Source organism: Corylus avellana, chromosome 6, assembly GCF_965113065.1.
Source record: "Corylus avellana chromosome 6, dhCorAvel1.hap1.2, whole genome shotgun sequence".
NCBI classification, from domain to species: domain Eukaryota; kingdom Viridiplantae; phylum Streptophyta; class Magnoliopsida; order Fagales; family Betulaceae; genus Corylus; species Corylus avellana.
The window spans coordinates 22,391,022-22,403,044 of record NC_142495.1 but is presented as its reverse complement, the minus strand read 5'-3'; positions in this window follow the sequence as shown (position 1 = coordinate 22,403,044).

Below are 12,023 nucleotides of genomic sequence, written 5' to 3'. Positions count from 1 at the left end.
TTTGCTTGCAAAAAGTCCTAAAGGCTTAGGCCCATAAATAAAGGTTTTAGGATTTCTGTTTTGGGCCTGTTTTCCAGAAATTATTAGTTGGTTAAGAAATCTTTAACTCTCTTTTAAAAGTGGTTATTTATCGGGGTATTACAAATACCTATGGAAGACGAACCGTACCGCATCTAGAGGTTAGGCAGTTGGTTTGTGCCAACTGAAGATGAATCATACTTATTTCTTAATAATGATATTTTCTTGACTACTCGAGCACCACGAGTCTTATCATGCATATAATGAATTTCTCCTATTAAAATATGATTAACCTATATTCTTTCTTCCATTGCAATTTACTGTACCTTTACTTTTATGCATTTAGTTTATAAACAAATAAAAACAATCTTCTTTGAATTGAGTTATTTTTTATCTTGACAAGCTTAATAACAACATCAGCGCATTCCTTGAGGTTCGACACCTTCAATATAGTCATATCCTATAAGGATTTATTCTATTGCGAGTGGTAATTTTATTATTGATAATAATAATACAACGAAAATGTTAGAATATACGGAAAATAATATATATATATATATATATATATATATATATATATATATATATATATATATATATATTGTAATCAAATCAATGGGATTTGATTACTATACTTGTATTTAAACATTACCCTATAAATAGAGACCTTTATATTGTAGACATATCAAGTTAATGAGCACAATGTAACCCTTAGGGGCATTTCGACTGGTGGACGTAGGTGTCTAACACCGAAGCACCCGTAAAGTTCTTTGCGTTTATTTTCTATATTGCTTCCTCTATAATTTTCACATCCTCATTATTTCAACATGGTATAGGGGCCACTTTCTTGTGGCCTTAAACGTTCGTGATGTTCACGTTCCGTCTGACGATATTGGTGATCAAGTCCACCACGACGCTTTGCCTAAAGCTTCTGCCGATTTTACCACATTCCACCAATTACTCTGGTAGTCACGCCATCCATTATATATTCTGCCGCTCGTTCCAGACCCACCGGAATCAGCCCAAACAGACCACTAACGCACCGCCCATAGTTTCTGCTCGTTCAGCCACGCGCTACCACAGTCCTCTAATTGCATTGAGACTCATGCCATTGGATAGATCTGCTAGCGATCATCCCAGATCTGCCCGAAAATCTGCCATACAACGGTCCATGCGCCACCTGCAGTTTATGCCAAAAACATCACACGCTCCATGCACTGCCCTATTCAGCTGTTTTTAGATAAGGAGACTAGATCCAGGATCAGAGGGTGCTGATCTACTCAAACCCGTCAAAACCAGCCCAAACCGGCCTTGGATGCGCCTTGACTCGTCGCTTATATCGGCGGAGCTCGCTTTCACTCGCTACTACCAGAAATACGCCGTCGGCCGTCATCTTTACCACCGCTGGCCCTCATCATCGGGACTCCCGCCATCCAGTCAGCCTCTCCGTCCACCTACACATGCTAGTCGTCATCAGTCCGAGCTCTTCACTGCCGCCGACAATCCTCTCATTTCAGTCCCCACCGTGTACGATGTTCGGTGCAATCTGCATCCATGCTCACAAGCTCTCTGGTGCATACGCCCACACTGGATCATACTTGCAAAACCAAGCTTACAAACTTGTGGTGTACATCACCACATTGGATCCTTGCTCAAGAGACGAAGCTCGAAGACTTGGTCTTGCAGACAGCTGCACTAAATCCTTGCTCATCAGCCAAGCTCACAGTCCTATATTGTAGCTGCCCACACCAGATCCGAATCCGTAAAAAAAATAAATAAATAAAAAGAAGAAGAAGAAGAAGAAACGGTCCAAGTGGACCACATCACGCGCGCTACACGCTAGTCAAGTTCGGTGCACCGATCTGATAACCGCCCAAGTGGGCTCATTTTCTTTTTTTTTTTTTTGGCCCAAGTCGGCCCTGGCTCATTGTTGGCCCCTTTGAAGTTTGGCTCATTGTCAGCTCTGGCCCGTTGTCGACCCCTTTTGGATTTTTGCCTGTCGTCGGCCCTCTTAAAGTTTGGCTCATTGTCAGCCCTGGCCCGTTTCTCGGCCCCTGTCGGAGTTTGGCCCCATGTCGGCCCTTTTGAATCGGCATTCAGCTGCCGTCGTCGCTGGCCGCCCACCAACCTCTATCTCCTCCGACAGCCTCCACCATTTACAGCTCGTCCTCGGCCTCCGCCACCACAATCGTCATTTTATCTGATTTCAAACTCAAAGATCCAGAATATTCCACCTTAAGTTTAAGGGGGGATGTTATAATATTTTTCGTATATTCTATAATTATGTTGATATCAAATATTCTCTATTTATGGGCTGATTATAATCAAATATTGGGATTGTTATCAAATCAAGGGGATTTGATTACTATACGTGTATTTAGACATTACCCTATAAATTCGGGCATTTGTATTGTAGACATATCAAGTTAATGAGCACAATGTAACCTTTAGGGGTATTGCGAGTGGTGGACGTAGGCGTCTAACACCGAACCACCTGTAAAGTTCTTTGTGTTTATTTTCTATATTGCTTCGCTATAATTTTCACATCCTCATTATTTCAACAGAAAAGACCACATCAAACTCTGAAAGACTTTTTTTTTGAAGTGAAATTTCATTCATTCATTCAATCAAAAGCGTCAAAGATTACAACATTCTGCAGTATTACATCATGAATAAAATCAGAATATTCTTCTGTCCAAATTTTCTCTATTGGTGTATGGAGTGCCCCTTTCGCCAACAGGTGTGTCGCCATATTTTCTATTTTCTTGTATGCATCACACGCCAAGACTGAAAGCTTTGCAAAGCAAACTTCGCATCCTCAGTTAACGTACCATATATATGCAATAGTTGGTCTTACGTATGAAAACCATGAATTACTTTCAGAGCATCATCTTCCATAATAACATTTTATAGGTCCAAATCTCTTTAAAAAAATATTGCCTTTCAAGTTGCATAAGCCTCTACCATTGTTGGGTCCGTAATATACGGAACAGACATACACAAAGACAGTATTGGAGCCTGCAATTTGTTTAGGGGGGCCAAGATTAAAAAAATAAAAATAAAAAAAAAATATTAAAAAATATAATTAAGAAAATAAATAATAAAAGAAAAAATTAATTATTATTTAAAACAAATAAATGTATCTTGCAATTTTTTTTTGTCATGCTTAACATTAATTTATTCAATTGGTCTCGAGTCTCTTCACGAATTTTTATATTTTGAAATCAATGTATGATATCTATATATATATATATATATATATAATTTAAAATGGTAATCTAAATATAAAATTTTACCCAGACATTTTTATTATTTTAAAAATAAATGGTACTAAAAAATTAATTAAAGTTTTTATGAATGAAAAATTGACCAAAAAAAAAATTAAAAATTAAAAGCTAATTTTCAATATGTTATAAGGATTAAGGCCCCGAATTTTCACCTCTTTATAAAAACTAATATATATATCTTGATGGACTTCTTTGAGAAATTTCGCTGCATGACAATTCTTTTTGACAAATTAAGGAGATTTTTGACAAATATAAATAAATAAGGTGACTCTTGAGGTATGTGGTAAATTTTTGAATGGATTGGATGGCACCGTATGGAGTACACCTTACTTAAACTTATGTAAGTACGTCATAAATGGATTTGACGGCAAGACACAATTGTTGCATTCCAATTGATTTTGTATACACATGAGAGACTTAAATTTAATTGATAGTTAAAATTGAATTTATAATAATACAGACATGCATTTATATAGGATAATGTTTGAGTATTCTCCAAGCAAAATACTTGGAGAAAAAGAAAATATAAAAATACAAAAGTCGTATCCTTGAACTTGGAGCAAAGTAAAATACTTGTAGACAAAGTAAATGCCCGGATATTTTTTAATTTACAGCAATGTCTCTTCTTAATGCAGTTATTATAGCAAGCAACATCGTAACCGAGAGGATGCGTTTGTTTGGAAACAAGAAAGCGATAGGATGGTGGAGAGTTAGGGAGAGTGCCATGGCGATTGCCATTGGCTTCCTCGACAACTGAAACAATGACAAAAAGTACTATCATTATCCCCACACATCTCCTCATATTTCCTCTCTTTTTTCCTCCCTTAAAATATTGTTAGGTAATTCAGAAGTTGAATGCAAAACCCTTATTTATAGGGGCTAAACACATAGCCATCCTAGACTTGTTGAATAATTCCATTTACTTTTTTTTTTTTTTAAAGAAAAAAAAAGGTTTTATTTAAGCGAAGAGCTACTTAAGAATAATGGCTTTTGGGAATGTAAGAAGGTGTTTGAGTTGTTTGTATAAAGTTTGTTTTGCGAGCATGATAAGTTATTCAAACATTACTTATTTCCATTTCCATTTTTTTTTAAAAAAAGTTTTATTTAAGCGAAGAGCTATTTAAAAATAATGGCTTTTGAGAATGTAAGAAGGTGTTTGAGTTGTTTGTATAAAGTTTGTTTTGCAAGCATGATAAGTTATTCAAACATTACTTATTTCCATTTACCCTTTTTTAAAAAAAAAGGTTTTATTTAAGCGAAGAGCTACTTAAGAATAATGGCTTTTGAGAATGTAAGAAGGTGTTTGAGTTGTTTGTATAAAGTTTGTTTTGCGAGCATGATAAGTTATTCAAACATTACTTATTTCAATTTACTATTTTTTTTTTTTTTTGAGCTACTTAAGAATAATTGCTTTTGGAATGTAAGAAGGCGTTTGAGTTGTTTTGTATAAAGTTTGTTTTGCGAGCATGATAAGTTATTCAAACATTACTTATCTTGTAATTTTTTATTTTTTATTTTTGAAAAATATAAAAAGCCCTCTCAACTAACAACCATTTTTAACTCAAGGGATAACTTAATCGGCTAAAGACCGCGCTTCATGAAGCGAAGGTCACTAATTCGATCCCCTTCTCCCTCCTCTTGTGCAGACATGTAAAAAAAAAGTAGTACGTTAAATTACCAAAGTGTGCCAAAAATTCAACGTTTTTTATTATATTCCTGTAATACCCTTATTATCTTAAAAACTAAATTAAACAGTCTTAAACACACACAAAAAAAAAAAAAGTTTTTTTTTTTTGTTTTGGGACAAATAAAAAATTAGTCACTGTAATTGACCTAAATTACAAATCGCTCATACAGTATAAAAAATACAAATAAATGCAAAATCATACCATGTGGTTTGCCTAAATTAAAAATCACTCAATGGTGTATAAAAGTGAACTTAGAGGTCCCTAAGATGAGCAAAAAAAAAAGATAGTTCCTAGAGTCAAATTTCATCAAAACAGTTGACGAATTCTGATAGATGTCACATCAACGCCAATAAAATGGTGACACATGTCACTCTTAATAAAAAAAATATAAATATATTAAACCAAAAAAACTAAAAAATTAATTTTCTGATTTAAAAAAAAAAATTAAATTGTTAGCTTTTTATTTTATTAAATTTTTATTTCAGTTTTTAAAGAATAAGGGTATTATAAGAATATAATAAATAAAAAAAAGTTGCATTTTTATCAGACTTTGGTAGTTTGATATACCACTTTAGCTCACTTTAAACTGCATGAATGACCTCTAAAATCCTGTGATGAGTCCTCAAGCGTTAACCCGACCATTATTTTATAGGTGAAAAAAATACAACTATAAGTCTACGACTTAGAGAGTAATAATACACATGGTGTATATGTTATCATGCAATGAACTTAGTTTTTTAGCAAAAGGATGTAAATCACAAGAAGTAATATAAATGAAGTCTTTCGTCAAATAAAAGAATGTCATGGTATACATTATAAATATAGTGCATGATATAATAAGTAAACATGTCATAGACCACCAAGGTGGTAGTTGAGTTGGTAAAGTAGCAGGGGATAAGGTTCAATTCCCTCCCTCCTTTCTTCCTAATGGTCACGGGTTCAGACTCGCTTCCGGTAGTAGTCCGCGAACCATATGCTACTAAGAAGGAGCTTTACCAACTTGCACTTTGGCGGGGCTGTGGTGACGGACTCGTCTTTTCAGACAGTAGTTATGGCTCAAATCGAACATTCCACAGCGGGTGGGAACCCCGCCCGATCGAGTCCGACCTCGAGTGGCCCACACTACTAATGACGTTCGTAATGTTGACAATCAATCGAACATGGCTTGCGTCAATCACAAAATAACCATTGGATCTAAGGCCAAACAATAAAAGTAAAACCCTTGGATTATAAGGTTAACTTGTATAATTGTAAGCTCGCGACGGTCTGCATGTATCGGTGTACCATGTTGTACGATGTAAATTAATTCACAGTCTTTTATATGTATGCATTTATAAATGCATCATTTTCATTATATATATATATATGAAAGGGAATCCATATTAGTCTCATTCATAGAAATCATGAGCATAAAGCTCTTACAAGCAACCATAGCCAAAGCTACGAGGTCACAAGCGTCACAGATGACGTATTTCATTCCAAACCCAAAACCAATCCACTAACCCATGACTAATTTACATATTAAAAAAAGATCTGTGTCAAACTAATGCATGGGTAGTGCTTATTCCTCGGAACTGAGGGTAGAAAAACCCACAACGGAAACTCTTCCTCCTCGACCTGAAAGCCAGGATGACGTTCACATCCACAACTCAAAGGTCTAGACCATAGCAAATAACCTAGAGGGCATCACAGGTGCAGATCGAGAAGGGACAAAGCCTTATTACAAGAAAAAAAAAAAAAAAAAAGGAAATAAAAGCGTACAGGGAATTAAAGGGACTAAAACAGAAATACAAACAAAATAGAAAAAATCGGATAAACAACAAATAGAAACCAACACAACAGGAAAAAAATTGGAAAATCACATTAAGCGGGAAATGGCAGCGAGAAGGAAGCCGATCACGTGCTGGCCGGAAACTGACGTTGGGGGACACGAGGAAAGACCCGACAACGGACGGTGAGCGGCAAAGCGGGTGTGGAGGAGATTGGCGTCGCACACAAAACAAACTGGGGGAGAGTTTGAGTAAATCCTCCAAGAGCATCACCCACAAAGTGTGAGAAATAGGCTAGGCAACAAAAACAACACACCAAAATGCACTGCAAAAGACAGACATAAAGGAAAGGAAATAAATTAACTAGAAACGAAATCAACAAAACAGCTGGAAGGAACCGAAATCAAACCGCATCCGGAGAGACGGATCCAGTGCAAAAGGTGTGATGGGCATTGGCGGATCCGGGTAGCAAGGTGGTGGAGCACGCGTCGAGGTGGACTAGGCAACAGGTGGTCGATCGGGCAAGACACAAACCAGAGCCAAACCTGACCCAACAACAGGCATGGTGGATGGAGAAGGGCGGAAGATCAGCCTTCAAAAAACCCTAAAATCAGAAAAGAAGCGGAGAGGGAGGGAGAGGAAGAAAACGCCCAAAGAGCAATGGACATCAAGTAAATAAGTTAGCTCTAGGGTGGGGGGAGAAGAGGATGAAGGGGAGGAGGGGGGAGGGGGAGAACAAGGGTTCTCCCCCTCCGACGACGCTCTCTGCTAGAGATGAAACCCTAGTAGAGAGCGTCTTGAGAGTTGCAAAAGCTTCAAACCCCTGGATCTCCTATCCATTATATTTTTATTCATCAATCATTTCCACACAAAAAATAGAGTTCAAATTATTTTAAAATGAATTTCATGTGAGTTGTAAAATGCACATTTGATACATAAAATAATCATGTTATATAGAAATGTAAATAACAAGTATCCATGTACGTTTTACTCATCTTGGTTGTCACCAGGTGTGTCAACCTGGTCCGTTTCCTGGTTTTTGGCCAAAATCGGGGACTGGAACCAGGATACCCGGTTCTTGGTTTTGGGAAATTGGAACCGGAAACCAGGACCTCGGTTGGTCTGGTTTGTACTCGGTCTGGTAACTGGTTCTTATATATATTAATTTAATTGCCTAAAGTATATATATATATACATGGTTTTTGGTTTTTCCAAACTGAAACCGGAATCCCTAGTTCCTCGGTAATTTTTGACACCCCTAGTTGTCATTATCCATCGAGTAATCCCCTTGATAGTCTCAATGTCCAAATCAATGCAAAGATCTAATCAGACATTGATATTAGTAAAAAATTTTAAAATATATAGAGTTAGAGGTGGTGGTAGGACAACTCCCAGGATGGTGGCTGGACCACTCCCAGGTGTCTAGGGGTGGTCGAGCCGCTCTCAAATAGCGCCTATGGGTGGCTGATCCACCCCCTCAAGGGTGGCTCGACCACCCCCAAGCAATTTTCTAGTTTTGGGGGTGGCTGATCCACCCCTAAACACTTGGGGTTGACCTAGCCACCCCTAGGGGGGTTTAAAAACCACACCAATTTTTTATATTTTTTGTTTTTGTGATAATCATTGTTTTTCATTTTTATATTTATTTTTCACAATTTTATTTTAAATTCTTTAAATCATCCAAACATAATTTCAATTTTTTTTTTCCATGGTATTCACAATTTTAAAAATAATAGAAAAGAATAAAAAAAATTAGTACATCCAAACGAACTCTCTATAGAATAGGTTATATAAGTAAACCATATCCACAGATCGACCCAATTAATAACCCACTAATCAAGGAAGAAAGGAATTGGCTGTTCTCCCCCCTAAGGAAAGGAATTAGGATCCTCTTCATTTCAAATGAACTGGATAATATTCAGTTAGTTATAGTGAATGTGTATTTTTGTCCCCTCAAAAAGTAAAAAGACAAAAATACTCCTCCACTATAATTAATTGGATATTATCTAGTTCATTTAAAATTGAGAGTTGCTAGTCTTAGATAATTTGTTCTTCGAGACTTGTCCAACAAGGATAAAGGTTGACAGCTCCATGACCATAAGAAATTAAAGGCTCCATGACCATGAGAAATTAAATCACCACATTTAACAAGCGATCCCATGTCACAAGGCACTTGTTGTACTTGGCATACCTACCAATCAAGGGCATGTATAGCATCTACACAATGTGAGAAAATCGATTGTTTTGCTCATATTTTTTAGTAATACTAAATACTCAACTTTCATCCTTTTTATATAATTGGACTAATGTTACTTATCAAAAAAAATATATAATTGGACTAATGTTTCAATGCTCATCCGCCTTTAAATTTTTCATTTTTTTCTTAATAAAGATTGATCTGAAATCTTATGGGTACTACAACATCAACCAAATTATATAAGAGTGAGATGACATATGAGCATGTAGTATTACTCATATTCTCTCACTAACTTGGGCATTGTAGGTGGTTCTACACTCACCACCAACATGCCATTTTGATCTTTAGTTCGCTTGCATGACTCTAACATCATGAACTCAACGTATGTGGTCACTGTATCAACAAAAAAAGAAAATATACAAAGCACTTATAGATGATAAAATTCTAGTGGAAACTTCATTTTCGATTCCTGAACTACCGCGCATTTTGAGAAGACCCCCTAAAGTTCAAAACTCTTAATTTGAACCCTTCAACTTTCAACTGCAATCAATTTAAACCCATTCGTTAGTTTTTAAACGTTAAAAGTGATATAATGACTATTATACCCCTAACTTTTTTATAAAATTTCAAATTTATCCTTAATTTCAAATTAATTTTTTTTTTAAAAAAAAAAAAATTATTATAAAAAAAGTGTATATTGACCCACGGTTGGACCACCTTGTAACCATTTTTTTTTAAAAAAGAAAATTGAAAGGTAATTTTGTCTTTTTAAGGGTTTTAACTGCCAAAATTGACGGAGGGGGTAAATTGCATCAAATTGACAATTTGAAAGATGAAATTGAGAGTTTTTAAAATTTGGAAGATTTTATCAAAACGCCCAGTAATTCATAGGTCTTTTGTGAAGTTTCCCTTAAATTCTATTTTTCATAATTCCATTCCACCCCATCTTGTCGGGCAAATGGGTTCCGCATCATTTTTCAAAATAAATAAATAACTTACTGCAAAAGGAAAAAAAGAAGGGAAATCGTATATAAAATCCTTAGGTCAACGCGCTTTTTTAAAAAACTCCATAAGTATTTTTTTTTTGAAAATTTAGTCCCTGGGTAACTCGAAACTACTAGAAACTCGCTACCGTCAATTTTTGTTAACTGCCGTTAGTCCACTCAAAACTCCCCGTTTTATCTAATTAAAATATTTATTTTTTATTAATTTAATTAAAAAAAATTGAAAGCTGGCCAGGGGTGGCACCGCCCACCCCTGGGGTGGCTTGCGGCCACCCCAAACCACCCATGGGGTGGCTCGAGCCACCCCTTGGGTGGCTTCGAGCCACCCCTTGGTGGCTTGGGGTGGCTCGCGGCCACCCCTTTCCACCCATGGGTGGAAGGGTGGCCTGCGGGCCACTGATGAGTGCCAAATATTGTATATTTGGGCCCCTTAACTTATGTTTGTTAAGCTCTTAGCTGTGTTAATTTCTGATGTTTTTGGTTAGTTTTAGTGTTTTAGTGATTTGCAGGTTGTTAATAGAAAAATGCGGCTTTAAGGTGATATTTGCAGCTTAAGACACTTCATGGAGCATTGGCAGCAAATTGGGATTGAGCGATGATTTTTACCCGACGAGTCTCACTAAAAAGGCTATATCTTGAGTTGTATAGCTCGGATTGAAGTGATCTTGGTGTCATTGGAAAGCTAACTTGAAGATCTACAAATTCATATTTCACAAGAGTAGGCAAATTCTGACTGGAAGTGCACTCGAGCGCACTCACATCCAGCCCATAGGAGACATGTTGCACGAGTGCGATCGAGCGCACTCGGCTGACCTGGCAGCACTAAAACCCTAAAATTAGCTTATAAATATGATTCTTTTTCATTGTAAACCAGACGGAGATGCGTCGGGGGCACCGATCTTGGTCGCTTTTCGTGTTTTCTAGGTTTTTGTAGCTTGGAACTCGAATTCTTTTGTAAGTTTTTAATTTTAATGAAGTAATTTAGTTTCTTTATGATTTCTTTTGTCATGAGAGGCTAAATCTTCAACTAAGGTTGAAGATGAAGCCTTGCCATTGATTAGTTTTATATTTTTATGTTTTGTTCGTACAAATCCGTCATTTAATGTAATGTATGTTCGTTTCAATTCAATTTTGTGACAAAATTGTGATTGATTGTTGTTTATAAATCGTCAAAACGTTGGATATTCGTTGTGTTTCATCTAATGGATACATCGAATGATTTGATTGTGGCTTATATCCATTGTGATTTACGGATACAATGGATGATTTGATCTCAATTGGATATTCGTTGTGATTTATAATACAGATGGATTCATCGAATGATTCAATTGGTTTATAAAAAACAATAGAACATATATAGGGTTTAATTGTCTGTCGGATGCATGAATGAAAATATGAGAATGTATGCTTTGATTTGGTGAGGTGAATTCTAAAACCTTAGTCGTTTATCTTTTGATTATTTTTATTTTATTTAGTTTATGTTTGTTTATTTTAAAAATCAAAATCATTTGGAACTAGGTTAAAATAGGATTAGTTTAGATAAGAATTAGTTTTCACGACACAATTCCCTGTGGATTGACCTCGCACTTGTACACGATGTACTGCACATGACTCATGCGCTTGCGAGTACAATTAAATTTGCACATCAGCCACCCCAAACCCCCAATGGGGTGGCCGTGAGCCACCCCATGGGTAGAGGGGTGGCCTACGGGCCACCCCAAACCCCCAATGGGGTGGCCCACAGGCCACCCCAAACCACCTGGAGGTGGTTTGCCCACCCTTGGGGTGGCCGTAGGGCCACCCCATAGGGGTTGGGGGGTGGCCAAGGGTGGCACCTTCAATTTTTTTTTTTTTTAAGATTTAATTTTTTTTAATTAAATTAATAAAAAATGAATATTTTAATCGAATAAAATGAAAAGTTTTGAGTGGACTAACGGTAGTTAACAAAAATTGACGGTAGAGAGTTTTCTAGTAGTTTCGAGTTACTCATGGACTAAATTTCTAAAAAAACATACCTAGAAAGTTTTTTAAAAAACCGCGTTAACCTACGGGTTTTATAT